The sequence below is a fragment of the Oryx dammah genome, unplaced genomic scaffold (genome assembly GCF_014754425.2).
Source record: "Oryx dammah isolate SB20612 unplaced genomic scaffold, SCBI_Odam_1.1 HiC_scaffold_2, whole genome shotgun sequence".
NCBI lineage: Eukaryota > Metazoa > Chordata > Mammalia > Artiodactyla > Bovidae > Oryx > Oryx dammah.
In genome coordinates, this window is record NW_024070186.1 from 74407575 (window position 1) to 74423945 (window position 16371).

The 16371-nt window shown below is 37.6% G+C and overlaps 1 protein-coding gene and 1 long non-coding RNA gene across 4 annotated transcripts in view; one reads left to right on the top strand and one right to left on the bottom strand.

Annotated features, from left to right (window-relative positions):
• The window catches only part of VPS8 (VPS8 subunit of CORVET complex), a 300505-nt gene that overhangs the window by 66322 nt on the left and 217812 nt on the right, over positions 1–16371 (top strand). The gene's annotated exons all lie outside the window — the stretch shown is intronic.
• On the bottom strand, positions 6312–9221 carry LOC120872203. The gene is made up of 3 exons (XR_005723200.1): positions 9143–9221; positions 6427–6435; positions 6312–6322 (listed from the first exon to the last, which is right to left on the bottom strand). It is a non-coding gene; the product is annotated as an uncharacterized LOC120872203 (long non-coding RNA).

The window sequence follows — 16371 nt, forward strand, 5'->3', positions numbered from 1 at the left end:
ATAGGGTTTTGGAGTTGGAGATGCAGACACAGCTCATATCTTTTTATATTTCCATTTGATGCTCTTAACTTTGGAAGACAGGAGTAGATATGGCAGTGAACAGTTGGAGGGTATCAGAGCAGGATTTGGTTTCCTGAACTGTACTATTGAATGCCATAGTATTGGGCTTCTAGCAAAGTAATGTTTATTACCTTGTGGCTAGAGGCTCATTAAATTTGAAGTGAAGAAGAGAAAGGAGCTTATATAAGGTTATAGAAATAGATAAGCTAGGAAGAAAACATATGGCAGAAAGAAAGCATTTGGGGACAGAACTATTTAGGAATAGTACCTGGTATATAAATGATTTTGTATATCACTGCAGTATATAGAGAAAAGAAAACTCAGTATTTTAACAAGAGAATATCTGTTATCAAGAAGTGGTAGAAAAAAAAAAAGAAGTGGTAGGATGGTACTCATGTAAGAACTCTGGTTGTTGGAAGGTGTACTTTGATGAAAAGAAACATCCAATAGGGAATGCTTAGAGGGGTTAATGAGGAGGATATGTGTGTGTGCGTGTGTACACATGGCATGCGTGTGAATATACACATAAAGTAGAAACCACTTTGTTGGGGAAGAACCTGGTAGAGAGCTATAAAAGAAAAAAGGAAACACAAGTGATATTCTGACAGAGAAATATTAAGGAATCTCAGCATGACAGGGACTGTAGATGATGGTTTCTAGAACAGACTTTAAAATTTACTGAGAAACAAATCATGGTAGTAATGTGTTCTTTAACCATCTAGATATTTGTCAAAAGTTTAATTCTGCTAAAAGAGTATCTAATAAAATTTTGATTTATTAATCACTTAGCCTCATAGGCAGTAAAGAAAACAGTGGTGGGAATCATTATTCTGAATTTACTTTTTACCAGTGATTGGGGAAGTAGAAGAGATAAACTATTGATAGAAAAATTATCTCTTTATTTTAAAGATTATAACAACATCTCATGAGGAAAAATAACATTGTGAATCCTGTATTTTAGAAAGCAGATATTTCAGGAAAAAAAATATGGGCACGGTCTCATGGTTATAGGCCAAAATACTAACATACCCCTAAATACTAAAAGATTCACAAAGAACAGGACTTTTTTAAAAAAACTTTTTATTTTGTATTGGGGTATAGCCAGTTAACAGTGTTGTGACAGTTTCAGGTGAACAGCAAAGGTACTCAGCCATACATATACATGTATCCATTCTTCCCCAAACTCTCCTCTTATCCAGTCTGCCAGATAACATTGAGCAGAGTTCCGTGTGCTATACAACAGGTGCTTGTTGATTATTCATTTTAAATATAGCAGTGTGTACATGCCTGTCCCAAACTCCCTAACTGTCCTTTCTCCCCATCCTTATCCCCTGGCAACCGTAAGATCAAAGAACAGGAAATTCTTAAATTTTGACACAATAACCACAAACAATCCAAAGAGAAAGGACATGGGGAAGAATGTTGAGAGAAGTATGTCTATAAAACACAGAACATCTACCAAAGTTGGAGAGAGGTGAATAACCAAAGATATTTGTCAGAAGCATGAAGAATCTATATGACTATCAGAAAAGAGACTCGTATGGTCCAGATTGTACCTACCAAAATACTAAAGGACATGGAGGGATTTTGACAAAGATTAACCTAATACATATATTACATGCCAAGTACTACGTGAAGGGTATGGCATTCACTTTTATTTAGTTCCTGCAACAACCCCATGAAGTAGATCCTGTTTTTATCCTCATTTTATAGAAGAGGAAGTTTAGGCTGAGAGGGGTTAAGTGACTTCTGAAGATAATATTGCTGATAAAGTGTGGGGTCAGAACTCCAGTCCAGGATATTCTGACTTCAAAACCCAGCTCTTAAGTAACCATTGTACTGTATTGTTGTTTTCAGAGCAAGTTCAGGGAAAGGATGTATGAGAAGAGGTGATATTAGTAGACGATCAGGAATGATAATTATAACAAACATCTAAAGTATTCAGTGCTTACTGTATGGCAGACACTGTTACAAACCATTTACACATGTTAACTTATTTAATTCCTGTAACTCTGTGAGGTAAGTTTTGTCATTATTCACATTTATGAGTGAGACCGAGGCACAGAGAGGTTATATCACCTGTTGCAGATCACATAGCTAGTGAACAATAGAGCCGGGATTAGAATCCATTACTGGGACTTCGGAGTCCACATCTGGAATGCTACACTCTACCCTGGAGCAACACTTCTGGTTTTGCTTCCCTTTTCATGAGCACAGAGAGTGGTCTTTAAAATGGAAATGTCCAGATAAATATATTAAAGAAACAGGCTGAAGCCCAGCATATGTTTCATATAGTTACATTGGATTGTTCAGATCTCAAGACCCAGTAGAATTATAACCCATGGTCCTATTTGAAGAGTCAGAGCTATCTAAATAATTTGTAAGTAACTTTGGATCAGTTTTCAAATAAGGCACATTTGCTTAAGCATGGATGCCTAAGCAGAGAAGACATAGCTTATTTCACTCAGGATGACTATACTTTTGAAAAAGGTGATCTTTAGCCCATTAGGATGAGTAAAATACATGCACAAATGGCCACAAATCTGCTGTTTTAAGTGTTAAATTGTAAATATTTAATCATAAAATAGGAAAATAGGTTAACTCTTACAGTGTAATTTTGTAGAAGAAAAGTACATGTAGGCACTATCCACTGTAACCCCACTGTGGTTTGTGAACATTTTCCGTGAGTTCACTTAAGAACAACCTTGCTGAACTCATAAAAACTGCACTTTTGAAAGGAATTTGAGGACACTGCATTTATGCAATGCTTATTACATAACATCTTGATTTTGTTAAAGCATTTGCCTTAGTTTTCCATTACCCTCATTGCTGAGATGGATTAGTAAATAGTAGATTTACAGATGATTAACATTCCTAACCCAAAGAGTATTCTTGCAGGCCTAGTATTAATTACTTTCTAGGGCTTTTTCATATCCAAGTTTTTATCATTGATTTGGATGATTTATTGAGTGGCTTGTCGAATTTGGATAGAACCAAGAATCAGGGTCCAAAATGATCTTGACAGAGTGCGATCAAAATTGTTATGAGGTGAAATTTAGCAAGGATAGACATCAAGACTTGCACTAGATTCAAATAATTAAGTTGAATGCATCCTGGGTTGGGAAAATCTAGCTGGACAGGATTTTAGTTGACCATAAACTTAGTATGAGTCAATTGTGTATTAAGACCCAGATAGCCACTGGGCTATGTGTTGAAAATAAAACTCTAAATAAGATAGTTTATGGACTGTTGACAGACCAATTTTTATTCAACAACTGGGCTGGTGGGAGGTTTTAAAAACAACAGTTAAAAAAAAATACTGGAGTTGTTTAATCTGGGGAGAAAGTAAGTGCTGACATGGCTGCTTTCAGATGGTGAAGGACTATCATAGGGAGATTTATTGTACTGCAGCAGAGGCAAGGCTAGAATGTGAAAGTGAGAGTCGTTTGGTTGTGTCCGACTCTTTGTGACCCCATGGACTATACAGTCCATGGAATTCTCTAGGCCAGAATACTGGAGTGGGTAGCCTTTTCCTTCTCCAGGGGACCTTCTCAACCCAGGTCTCCGGCATTGCAGGCAGATTCTTTACCAACTGAGCTATCAGGGAAGCCCATAAGTGGGTAGAAATCAGGAGAAGGTCTAGTTCAGTTTTAAATCATCTAATGATTATGTAATAAGTCTTGGACTGTGTGCCTCCTACTGTCGAATATATTGAAGTAAAGGGATGATGACCAGCTAACTAGGAGATTTTTTTGATTAATTAATTTTAATTGGAGGATTATGACAATATTGTGGTGGTTTTTGCCACACATCACCATGAGTCGGCCACAGGTGCACGTGTGTCCCCCATCCTGAGCCCCTCTCCCATCCGCCTCCCCACCCCACCCCTCTGGGTTGTCCCAGAGCACCAGCTTTGGGTTCCCTGCTGCATGCATAGAACTTGCACTGGTCATCTATTTTACATAAGGTAATGTACATGCTTCAGAAGGCGAAGGTGGGATGATTTGAGAGAATAACATTGAAACAGGAGTGTTTATAAAAGACTGTTTTGCTGAGTGGGAAGATCTGAGACTTCAGTATCATTATCAAGAAACTCATTTGAAACAGGTAACCAGTAATCCAATTAGTTGAAATTCCTGAGACTAGATTCTATCTCAGTCAGAATACTGAGCATTGGGACTTTCTTGTTGGTCCATTGGTTAAGACTCTACACTTCCAATGCAGGTGGTGCAGGTTTGATCCCTGGTTGGGGTACAGAGATCCCACATGCCCTGTGGCATGGCCAAAAAACAAAAGAAACAAACTGAGCATTTACATTTTACCAGCAGGTGGCACTCATGCCTGCTGTCTCAGTTTTAATCTTTACCTTTGAGAAGGTGCCTCACTTTTTCCTTAGCATCAGAATGGATAATACCATTCAGTATTTTTGCTTTCCTCCAAAGATGAATCAATATTTGCCCCGTCTTAACTACAGAAGATAGCTTTTGGATCTCATGATGTTTTTGACAGGCTTTGGCTTTTATTTGTCTAAGAAAGGTTTGAACCTATAATTATAATTTATTTGCACAATAGCTAGTAAGATCAAAGAGAATTAAAGTGTTCTCTTGTCTCATACATCTTGAACCTTGCCTTTTCTTTAGGCTGTCTTTCTTATCCCCAGAACAAAGCATGAAAGTGTTAGTTGCTCAGTCGTGTCTGACTTTTTGTGACCCTATGGACTGTAGCCCACCAGGCTCCTCTCTCCATGGGATTTCCAGGCAAGAATACTGGAGTAGGTTGCCATTCCCTTCTCCAGGGAATCTTCCTGACCCAGGGATCGAACCTGGGTCTCCTACATTATAGGCAGATTCTTTACTGTCTGAGCTGCCAGGGAAGCTCCTAAAACAAAGTCACACAGCAAACAAATCCCTTCTTTGCCCCACGCCATCTCCCATAGTCTTATTATGCCTCTTGTTTGTACAGTCTCAACAGAGCCACACATAGCTGTCTTCGTCTCGTCACCTCCCTCTCATTCCTTGTCTATGAATTCTCTGGGCCCTTTTATTCCTCATCTTATTGGTCCTCAGTAGCAATCAACACAGTTAACAACTCTGGAAACAAGTCTGTCTCTATGGCTTCTCTGGTATCATACATTGCAGGTTTTTCCTTCCTCTCTCTCTTGCTACTAATGTCTTTCTTTGTTCATTCTAAAGATATTGTCTGTCACTCGAGAGTATATGTTAAAAATGCCTTTTCTTGAGTTATTTCCCTGTTCTGCTGAGTTAGGCTCTCTGAAATTGATGACCAGGATTTGAAATCAGCCCCTGAGATGATTCATCAGCATGTTGGAAGTTTAAGAATCATTACTTTATCTTGTGACATAGGTAAATAGCTATCTTTCTATTACCTCCAACCTAAGTTGTTCTGAGTTCCAAGATCCCTATAGTTAAGTTGTCCATTTACATCTTCACTTGGATGTTTTATAGGTGCCTCAAACTCATGAGGGTTTTCCCTGGTGCCTCAGATGGTAAAGAATCTGCCTGCAGTGCAGGAGACCTGGGTTTGATCCCTGGGTCAGGAAGATCCCCTGGAAAAGGAAAGGGCAACCCATTCCAGTATTCCTGCCTGGAGAATTCCATTGACAGAGGAGCCTGGTCGGCTATAGTCCATGGGGTCACAAAGAGTCAGACATGACTGAAGACTAATATTTTCACTTTTATTTCAAACTCATGAACTGCCTCTGCTGTTAAGTCACGTCAGTCGTGTCTGACTCTGTGCGACCCTATAGATGGCAGCCCACCAGGCTCTGAACATTTCTTCTCAAAACCTTATCTGATGACCCCTGTTTTAGTGATTGGATCCATGTCCACCTAAAGTAAATTGAATGGTTCTTGTCTTTGACTTGTTCCCTTTCCTGCGTCTTGACTATTCCTCCAATTTAATCATTCTGTCTAGTCTACCACTGGCCTGTTCCACATCACTATCAATCTTCTCTTGGTATATTACCATAGCCTCTGCATTGATCTTGCTGTACATAGTCTTATTGTACTTTAGAGACCATTTTTCCACACAACAGCCAGAGAGAAATGTATTACGTTTAGACATGAGACTCTCAGGATTTTAAAATATCTTAAGGGCTTCTCATTTCACAGTAAAGACTGAATTCCCAGGTGGTTTCTAGGGCTCTGTGTGATCTATCCCTGCCTGTATTCCCCTAATTCTCTGTATCCCTTTCATACCTCAGAGTTCTTTTCAGATCCTTGGTATTCCTGTTCTTTCTTGACTCAGAGCCTTTGCCCATGGTGTGTTCTATGCATAAAAAATGCTCCCCCCGCCGCCCTTTTTTTTTAGCTACTGTGTATTCTCAGGTGCCAGCTTAAACATCACTTCCTCTGACTTCCAGATTGGTAGATTCATTTCTTTGTAAAAATTGCCACTTAAATCACTCATTCAGTGTCAGTCTTCTCCAGGTCGACTTTGTAAGACTACGGACTTGTATGAGTTCAGAGACCATTTTTCAATCTTTTCACCACTGTATTCCCAGCATCTGGTTTAGTGCCCTTGATTTTGATAGGTATTTGTTGAAGGAATTTTTAAAAATACATGAATTTATCTTGTATACTGTGTTTGCCTTAAATATATTTTAAACCTAGCTGTCTTCAGTCTAAGTCTGGGAGGTTTGAACTGAGAATAAAACTTAGCCTTTGCAGCACAAATGTCGATAGTCATGACTAATATTATTGTATGCTATGTGCCTGGCAGGTATCTCATTTAATCTTGATAACACACTTGAGGATTAGGTATTATTCTTTATCTCCATTTTACAGATGCTTACAAGTATAAACAGACGCAGAGGGAGGTTTAATAACTTGCGTAGTATCATACAGTAAATCAAACCACAGTAGGCACCCAGCCTCTTTGACTTGGGAGCATTGACCCTATTCTATACACCTTGCAGTTTATTCTTTGAAAATTTCAGACCAGTATGTTGTCAGCTAGGTCACTTTGCAATAAAGAAGACCTAAATAATAATATGGTTTTAGGAAGATACTAAAATATATACAAAAGTGAAAATACAAATGAATTCATTTTAGGGTAGTCATAGTAATCATATTTGAATGATCTTGGGCCCTTTTATTCCTCATCTTATTGGTCCTCAGTAGTAGTCAACACAGCTAACTCCAGAAACAGTCTGTCCCTTTGGCTTTTCTGGTATCTGAGTTCTCTGTTAACAGTGTTCTCCAACTCTGAAGCTGCCAAGTGAACCGTGGAAGCATTTTCATGTATTTTTGGTTATTTTATCTTGCTACATTTATCTTTGTTTGTTCATGTTACAGAGTAGAGGTTAAATAAACCCAAAGCATTTAAAAAATATGAATCAACCTTAAAAAGATTTGAAAAGTTATATAATTTAAAAATATCTTTAAAGTGAAACCTTACGTTAATCATTACCAGGCTCCCTTCCCGGTTTCATTTTACATTTCCATGTCAATAAGAACATTCAAGGCCTTTGTTATTGCAGCCGTTGGCATTTATTTTTGTATTAAGAGTTCATGCCAAAGAGTGGACAGGGACTAAAAGCTAAATGTAGGATGAAGCAGGAAAGCTTTCCTTGTCTAATTCATGCTTCCCTGAAATGATCTGAAGAAGGAAAAACACTATTGGTGTCCAGCACAGTGCTTTATCTCTGAGGCTTGTTTAAAAATGTTGGTTGTAGGGAGTCAGATTTTTTTCCTTACTAGATTATTTTGTTATAATGATATCTGAAAAGAAAAAAGAAGGAAAAATACATATACACACTTATGCATACAGAGAGCTATTTATATATAGCTGTTCACGGTGTTTGTGTACTAATACTGGAATACCACCTGTTTAATTCTGAGCACCTGCAGAGATGGATTGATCTGTTGATCTATCTATCTGAGATGTGTATGTGTTTAGGTATGTGTATCTGCTTTGGTGTACATATATATTCTAGACTTTAAGATTTTGAATCATTATCAAACAATGCATTTTTTATTGCCTGATTGATTTTTAGAATATAAATTATGAGAATTATATTGCTCTAGTTATATTGCAAAGGAATCTGCATCTACTATCTCATCTTTTCACATCATCCCCATGAAATAGGGAAAGCCAGAGATTATATCTTTAGTTGGCAGATGGTAAGACAGTCACAATGCAATAAAATGATCTATTCAGTCAGACAATTGACATGCTTAAATTTAGGTCTTCTGTCAGCTCAGCATGTAAGTCACATATCCATATTGTCTTTTAAAATTAATCTTAAATATACACAGATATCTAATAAGAGAAACAATCTTCTTTGGTCACTTGATCACTTATAGGGCTGTGTTTTGAGGAAGAGATTAGAAAAATGTTTACTTCTTAAAAATTCTGGAGACCAAAAATTCAGCTGTTTCTCAGGGATGGCCTTGTATGCTTTTGAGACTCAGAGGAATCTCCTGCGTAAAGCAGATGTTGCTCACAGTGTCTGTGTTGCAAGACAATCAAATAAGCAAGCAGCACACAGCACAGGCAGAAGGACTTGGAGTTTGCATGTCGGTCCTTAATCTCCCAATATCTCATAGTGAGGCATGTGTAGACAGGTCTGGCTGGATGGACTGAGGGTTTTGCTTCAGTAGAAGAACTGGTCTTTTTCTTTTTTCTTTTTAAATTATGTATATCTGTCTGTTTATTTTTGGCTGTGATGTGTCTTTGTTGTTGCAAGTGGTCTTTCTCTAGCAGAGTTCCATGTGCTATACAGTAGGTATATGTTGGTTATGCGTTTTAAATACAGTGTGTACATGTCCACCCCAAACTCCCTAACTATCTCTTCCTCTCATTCTTCTCTCTGGTAACCATAAGTTCATTTTCTAAGTCAGTGAGTCCCTTTCTGTTGTGCAAGTTCATTTGTATCATTTCTTTTTAGACTCCACATATAAAGGATGTCATTATTTCTCCTTCTCTGTCTGACTTCACTCAGTATGACAATGTCTGTGTCCATCCATGTTGCTGCAAATGGCATTATTTCGTTCTTTCTTATGGCTGAGTAGTATTCCATTATATATATAAACTGCATCTTCTAAAGACATTTATCTACTGATGGGTACTTAAGTTGCTTCCGTTTCTAGGCTATTGTAAACAGTGCTGCAGTGAACACTGGGGGGCATGTATCCTTTTGGGTCATGTTTTTCTCCAGATATATGCCCAGCAGGTTCATATGGCAGTTCTATTTTTAGTTTTAAGGAACCTTCATACTGTTCTCCATAGTAGCTGTACCTGTTTACACTCTCACCAACAGTTTAGGAGATTTCCTTTCTCTCCACACCCTCTCCAGCATTTATTGTTTGTGGATTTTTTGATGATAGCTATTCTGGCTGGAGTAAGGTGATATCTCACTGTAGTTTTGATTTGCATTTCTGTAATAATTAGCAGTGTTCTTTTAATTAAATTTTAAATGTTTAGATCATTGTGCATGCGTGCTAAGTCACTTTACTTGTGTCCGACTCTGTGTGACCCTGTGCACTGTAGCTTTCAAGGCTCCTCTGTCCATGGGATTCTCTAAGTAAGAATACCAGAGTGGGTTGCCATGCCCCCTTCCAGGGGATCTTCCTGACCAGGGATCGAACCCTCATCTCTTAGGTCTCCTGAATTGGCACGGGGGTTCTTTACCACTAGCACCACCTGGGAAACTCTTGAATCATTGTAGATTCACATTTAGTTGCAAAAATTAATGTAAACAGATCCATTGTACTCTTAACTCAGTTTTTCCGAGTGGGAACATTTTGAAAAACTATAGTACAAATACTTAACCAGGATATTGACCAGTGCAGTAAAGATACCACAAAACAGCATCATCACCACATGCATCCCTCATTATGCCCTTCTGTAGCCATGACTACTCTCCCCACCCCCCATCTCTTAACCCTTGGCAACCATTAATTGTTCTCCATTTCTATCATTTTGTCATTTCAAGAATGCTATGTAAATAGAATTTTTAGCATGTAACCTTTGGGACTGACCTTTTAAAATTCATCTTAATTCTTTGGGGATTCATCTAGGTGGTTGTATCTGTCAGTAGTTAGTTGCTTTTTATTGCTGAGTGGTATTCCATAGTATGGATGGACATGCCACAGTATGATTAATCATTCACTCGCTGAAGGACATCTACATTGTTTCCAGGTTGGGGCTGTTAAAAATAAAGCTGCTATAAACTTTTGTATATAAGTTTGTATAAGCTTTCTTCATTTCTCTGAGAGAAATGTTCAAGAGTGCAATTGCTGGATTATACAATAGCTGCATGTTTAATTTTTTTTTTTAAGAAACTACCAAATTGTTTTCCAGAGTGGTTGTACCATTTTATATTTTCAGCAACAATATATGAATGATCTGGTTTGTCCATGTCCTCACCAGTATTTGGTGAAGTCACTCTCAGTTTTATTTTTGCTATTCTGATAGATGTGTAGTGATATCTCATTGTGGTTTAACTTCTGTCAAATTTTGTTCATGTGTTTTGCCTATGTTCTAATTAGATTTCCATTTTACTGTTGAGTTTTGATAATTTTAGACTTTTTAAAAAATGTATTCTACATTCTAGTTTTTTGTCAAATAGATGATTCTTCCAGTCAGTAACTTTTCCTTTTACACTTGTTAGCAGGGCCTTTTGAAGATCAAAAGTTTTAAATTTTGATGAAGTCCAGTTTCTTTTTCTTTTATGCTTTGGCATCATGTCTAGAACTCTTTGCTTAACCTAGGATCCTGAAGATTTTTTCCTTGTGTGTTCTTTTAAGTTTTACAGCTTCGTGTTTATACTTAAATCTGTGATATTTTGAGTTAAATTTTACATTACTTAGATTGAGGGTTTATTTTTATTTTTTGGCCTATAAATGTCTAAGTGCTCTGGCATCATTTGTTGAAAAAGCTATCTTTCCCCTAGTGAATTGCTTTAGCACCTTTTGTAAAAAATGAGTTGGGTGTACTTGGGCGGGTCTATTTCTCAGTTCTGCTTTTGTTTTGTTGATCTATGTGTCTGTACTTCTCCCAATGCCACAGTCTTGCTTACTATGGCTATATACAGTAAGTTTTGAAATTGGATAAAGTGATTCTTCCACTTTATTTTTCATATCAAAATTATTTCAGCTATTCTAATTTCTTTCCCATATACATTTTATAATATTGTTCTCTGTACAAAAAACCTTGTGAGGATTTTGATAGAAATTATGAATATATTATACATATTTATCAATTTGGGCAGAATTGACATCTTTACCATGTTGAATCTTCCAGTATGATTGCTGTACATGATTTATTAGATTTATACCTAGTCAGTTTGCCTCCTGCCTTCCCTCCCCTCCTCCCTTCTTTTCTTTTGCAATTGTAGATGGGATTGAATTTTTTATTTTGGTGGCCATGTGTTCACTAATAGCATGTAGTTGGTTTTTGTGTTTATCTTGTATCCTGCAATCTTGCTGGACTCACTTCTTTGTTCTAGGAAGTTTTGTGTAGATTCCTTGGGATTTGCTATGTAGACAACCATGTTATCCACATACAGGAACGGTTTTATTTTTTTCTTCCTAATATGTGCCTTCTCCCCCACCACCCCCGATACTGCCCCTGCTATGGCTGGAACTTCCAGGGCAGTATTTCTAGGGCTGGAACTTATTCCCGTGTTGAATAAGACTGGTGAGAGCTGACATTCTTGCCTTCTTCTCAGAGTTAAAACATTTGATTTTTCACTGTTAAGTGTAATGTTAGTTGCATATTTGTTGCAGATACTCTTTATGAAGTCATGGAAATTTCCCTCTGTTTTTCTGAGTTCTTTTTCATGAATGGATGTTGAATTTTGTCAGATATACTTTCTTCATTGTTTGATATTATCTTTTCATTTGTTAATTCAGTTCAGTTCAGTGGCTCAATCGTGTCCGACTCCTTCCAACCCCATGACCGCAGCACACCAGGCCTCCCTGTCCATCACCAACTCCTGGAGTTTACCAAAACTCATGTCCATTGAGTCGGTGATGCCATCCAATCATCACATCCTCTATTGTACCCTTCTCCTCCTGCCCTCAATCTTCCCCAGCATCAGGGTCTTTTCAAATGAGTCAGCTATTCGCATCAGGTGACCAAAGTATTGGAGTTTCAGCTTCAACATCAGTCCTTCCAATGAACACCCAGGACTGATTTCCTTTAGGATGGACTGGTTGGATCTCCTTGCAATCTAAGGGACTCTCAAGAGTCTTCTCCAACACCACAGTTCAAAAGTGTCAATTCTTCGGTGCTCAGCTTTCTTTATAGTCCAACTCTCACGTACATACATGACTACTGGAAAAACCATAGCCTTGACTAGACGGACCTTTGTTGGCAACGTAATGTCTCTGCTTTTTAATATGCTGTCTATGTTGGTCATAATTTCCAAGAAGTAAGCGTCTTTTAATTTTATGACTGTAATCACCATCTGCGGTGATTTTGGAGCCCTCCAAAATAAAGTCAGCCACTGTTTTCCCATCTATTTCCCATGAAGTGATGGGACCAGATGCCATAATCTTAGTTTTCTGAATGTTGAGCTTTAAGCTAACTTTTTCACTCTCCTCTTTCACTTTCATCAAGAGGCTCTTTAGTTGTTCTTTGCTTTCTGCCATAAGGGTGGTGTCATCTGCATATCTGAGGTTATTGATATTTCTCCTGGCAATCTTGATTCCAGCTTGTGCTTCCTCCAGCCCAGCAATTCTCATGATGTACTCTGCACATAAGTTAAATAAGCAGGGTGACAATATACAGCCTTGACGTACTCCTTTTCCTATTTGGAACCAGTCTATTGTTCCATGTCCAGTTCTAACTGTTGCTTCCTGACCTGCATATAGGTTTTTCAAGAGGCAGGTCAGGTGGTCTGGTATTCCCATCTCTTTCAGAATTTTCCACAGTTTCTTGTGATCCACACAGTCAAAGGCTTTGGCGTGGTCAATAAAGCAGAAATAGATTTTTTCTGGAACTCTCTTGTTTTTTCAATGATCCAGCAGATTTTGGCAATTTGATCTCTGGTTCCTCTGCCTTTTCTAAAATCAGCCTGAGCATCTGAAAGATTACAGTTCACGTATTGCTGAAGCCCGGCTTGGAGAATTTTGAGCATTACTTCACTGGTGTGTGAGATGAGTGCAATTGTGTGGTCGTTTGATCATTCTTTGGCATTGCCTTTCTTTGAGATTGAAATGAAAACTGACCTTTTCCAGTCCTGTGGCCACTGCTGAGTTTTCCAAATTTGCTGGCATATTGAGTGCAGCACTTTCACAGCATCATCTTACAGGATTTGAAATAGTTCAGCTGGAATTCCATCACCTCCACTAGTTTTGTTTGTAGTGTGCTTCCTAAGGCCCACTTGACTTCATGTTCCTGGCTCTAGGTGAGTGATGTCCAGCTCTAGGTGAGTGATCACACCATCATGATTATCTGGGTCATGAAGATCTGTTTTGTACAGTTCTTCTGTGTATTCTTGCCACCACTTCTTAATATCTTCTGCTTCTGTTAGGTCCATACCATTTCTGTCCTTTATTGAGCCCATCTTTGCATGAAATGTTCCTTTGGTATCTCTGATTTTCTTGAAGAGATCTCTAGTCTTTCCCATTCTGTTGTTTTCCTCTATTTCTTTGCATTGATCACTGAGGAAGGCTTTCTTCTCTCTTCTCGCTATTCTTTGGAACTCTGCATTCAGATGCTTATATCTTTCCTTTTCTCCTTTGCTTTTCGCTTCGCTTCTTTTCATAGCTATTTGTAAGCCCTCCCCAGACAGCCATTTTGCTTTTTTGCATTTCTTTTCCATGGGGATGGTCTTGATCCCTCTCTCGATGGATGTGAGTCTGAGTGAACTCCGGGAGTTGGTGATGGACAGGGAGGCCTAGCGTGCTGTGATTCACAGGGTCACAAAGAGTCGGACACGACTGAGCGACTGAACTGGACTGAACTGGACATTCCTTAGGTAAATCCGCTTGGTTATAAGATACTGTCCTTTCTAATGTGAATATCTGTGTTCATAAAGAATGGTAATCTGTTTTGTTTTCTTGTGATGCCTGCGTGGTTTTGGTGTTGGAGTTATGCTGACTTCATAGAATTAGTTGTGAATTATGTTATGGAAGAGTTAATTTTAATAATAATTATTATAATACTTGATATTATTTATTCCTTTAATGTTTGATAAAATTTACCATTGAAAGTATCAAAGTCTTGAGTTTTCCTTGTAGGAAAGTTTTAAAGCACATTTTAGAAGATTATGTAGTTCTATTTCTATTTGAGTGAGCATTGATATTTTCTATTTTTAAAGAAATTCAGCCATTTCATCTAAGTTTCATCATTCAGCAACAACTCATGACATTTTCATTACCCTTTTCATATCTGGAGAATCTATAGCGATGTCATCTCTGTTGTTATTTATTTTGTTAATTTCTGATTTAATTTCATTGTGGTCTGAGAACATACTTTGTATGACTTGAATCTTTTTAAATTTGAAACTTGCTTTATGGCCTAAAATATATCACCTATCTTAGTAAATGTCCTGTGTCTTTAAGAAAAATGTATGCTTTGCTGATGTTGGAGTTCTAAAAATGTCAATTTATAGATTTCTTTAAAGCTATCAATTCAGTGGGTTTCCCTGGTAGCTCAGCTGGTAAAGAATCTCCCTGCAATGCAGGAGACCCTGGTTCAGTTCCTGGGTCGGGTAGTTCCCCTGGATAAGATAGTTCCCTTGGATAAGGGATAGGTCACTCACTCCGGCATTCATGGGTTTCCCTGGTGGCTGAGTCAGTAAAGAGTCAATTCAGTATGTACCACTGTCATTATTGACTTTATAATCTTCAAATGTGGTTAGTATTCCTTCTTTGAAGAGTTTTAGAGAAGGTTTATTTTTTAGGTGGAAAGAACATTTATTTTCTGATGTATGATTTCTTTCTAGTTTTTTTGTATTGGGAATCAGATAATGTTTTGTGTACTAATTCTACTTTTTGGAGTTTATTTAGGGTTTTTTTTAGTGTGTCTGTGGCCCAATGTATGATCACTTTTCATTAGTGTTCCATCAGTGCTTGAAATATAGTGGTTTGTGTGTTTTCACAGAGAATAAGTAGTTCATTATCAGTCAGATTTTTAAAAATTGTTAGATATCCTAAATCCTTGCCCTTTTTTCGTCCACCCAGTTTCTCGTGGACAGTGAGAAGTGAATTAAAGTGCCCTGTTACAGTGCTCTTTTCTCTTTTTCGTTCCATCTTCTAAGCCTTAGGAGCATCAGCACTATCTAATATAGAATGTACCATGTTGTAATTTGGCATATAGAAATAGGAAATTTATATTCATGATGGTTTATTTACTCAATACCATTTTAGCCTGAATTTTACTTTAGCTGATAAACAACATTTAATCTGATCACAATCCTGTTTTTCTTTGCATGGAGTTTGAGGGTTGGCTTTTTTTAAAGATTTTAGATTTTTGTTTTTTTCAGATTTCAATCTGAAAATCTTAGGTGAATTAAAACAAATATTTTTTGTTTTTATTTTTTTAAAAGATAACCTTTTACCACTTTACTGTACTTATGATATTTAAGATTGTGTCTTTTATTCCATTGATTACCTTTGTAATTATTGTATAGTTCCCGTCATCCTCTATTTTTTTTGGTGGGGGGGCATTGGTCCTTTCTGTTGTTGAATTTAGCATAATTTTCTTTATTCTTCCTCCTTAGCATAATTTTCTTTATTTCTTCCTCCTCAACCCCTCCTCTGTACCAGATTTTAACCATTATCTTTTATACTGTTAAAAATGTTTCTACTTCTAAGTTTGTGAGTTTTAAAGGATATCTTTTGACTACAAATATGCAGATGAGGCCACTTAATCTCCCTCCAACCTTCTTTTTTCTTTCTCCTCCCAATTTGTCTTCATAGAAGTCTTTTCCTTACTGTCAGGGTATCTGTTTGTTTTAGGCTTACTTTTTTATTTATTTATTTATTTATTTTTTATTTTACTTTACAATTCTGTATTGGTTTTGCCATACATTGGCATGAATCCACCACGGGTGTACATGCATTCCCAAACCTGAACCCTCCTCCCACCCCCCTCCCCACAGCATCTCTCTGGGTCATCCCCGTGTACCAGCCCCAAGCGTGCCATATCCTGTATAGGACATAGACTGGCAATTCGATTCTTACATGATATTATACATGTTTCAATACCATTCTCCCAAGTCATCTCACCCTCTCCCTCTCCCTCTGAGTCCAAAAGTCCGTTATACACATCTGTGTCTTTTTTGCTGTCCTGCATACAGGGTCATCATTGCCATCTTTCTAAATTCCATATATA